We start from the raw sequence: 1,590 nt of genomic DNA, 5'->3' as shown, positions 1-1,590 counted from the left end.
CTAAGATCATTCAGTCAATCTAAGATTAGACCCGGGCGAAAAGTTCAAGACCTCAAGTAAATAAAATTGACCAGAAGTATGGCAAAAGTAATTGAGCTGCTTGTTGCTATACAACTAAAGTCCTATCTAGCAAGCAGAGAACACCTGAATAGAACCCTAGTAGTACTCCTCTCTTCCACCAAAAAGCTTAAATAACTTTGTCCTATTTGAACATCTAATTTCAAGGCCACTGATAGATCAGAGATGGTGATATTATCTTAAAAATGATATTCAAAAGAGACAAAGTTCTTTGGGTTTTGAAAAAGTTGAAAAGGTAGGAAAATGCATGTGATTTTTGTTAGCTCCATAATTCTTGAAAACATAAAATGAACTCAAGTATTAAATATATATCAATATGTGTGCATATATCCATGTATGTATATATATGTGTGTATGTATATAATCATATATATATATATATATACATACATATATATGTATGGTTCATCTCTTTTCTGTGTAGCAAATGGTTCAAGTGAATCTGTACAATCAATACTCAAAGGCATGAATAGACAAAGAGAATGAGCAGAGAACTCGTACTCCGGAATCTATGGTTAGCCCATAACCCCGAAAATTTTTTACATCAGTTTGCATGTGTCAGTTACTGCAGTACAGGGACAATACGATGGCAATGAGATACCAGGCAGATGAAATGAGAAATGAGAGATACAACTGGTACAATATTCTTTCTGATGGGTAAGTAGAATTTCCAGTGTGTGTGTGTGTGTGTGTGTGTGTGTGTGTGTGTGTGTGTGTGTATTACATTTACTTGATTCATTTCTCTCTTGAGGGCTGATTCAGTAAACATGGTTATGCTGAAACCATTACTATATCTTGGTTTGTAATCTTTCGGGTAAATGCCCAGGAGTAGAGTTGCTGGATCATATGGAAGTGGGTAGTCAAAAGAGGAGTGAAGTGGGAAAAGGTAGAAGATTGAATAGGAGAAAAGGGGGAAAATGCAGAGAAGAATCCAGTAAATATCCTACAAAATTAAGAAGAGTGAAGGAAGAGGTGTATAGGGGAGGGATGGATGAGAATGTTGAAAGGGTTGGCACTGATCAAGGTATATTGTACGCATAAACTGCTTTGTTTAGTGATAACTGCTTTGCTACTTAAAATAATAATAATAAAAATCATGTCCCTAAATTGTTATGCAATTAAAAGCAAAGCATGAGAATCTGCTCAGATAATCTCTAGGGTCAATAAATCTTTTTTGATTAGGATAAGTTTTAGAACAACCCTAATGATACATATCATCTGAAGAAAATTTAATGATTTCCAGCTATTTAAAATAATCATTTTTGAAGATATGGCTCAAGTGGCAGAGTGCTACTTAGTGAGCAAAGCTGTCAGATAATGAATTCAAGTCTCAATCTCGAACAAAAGTAAAAACAATCAGTATAATTCAGGCACTTTCCTGGGCACTAGTAGCTCATGCATTAATCCTACCTTAAATGAGAAGGCAGAGATCTGGGGATCTCAGTTCAAAGTCAGCTTAGATAGGAAAGTCTGTGAGACTCTCATCTCCAATTCACTGTCAAAGAAAGCTGG

Source organism: Dipodomys spectabilis, unplaced genomic scaffold, assembly GCF_019054845.1.
Source record: "Dipodomys spectabilis isolate Male_0828 unplaced genomic scaffold, ASM1905484v1 ptg000301l, whole genome shotgun sequence".
NCBI classification, from domain to species: Eukaryota; Metazoa; Chordata; class Mammalia; order Rodentia; family Heteromyidae; genus Dipodomys; species Dipodomys spectabilis.
This window is presented reverse-complemented; position numbering follows the sequence as displayed.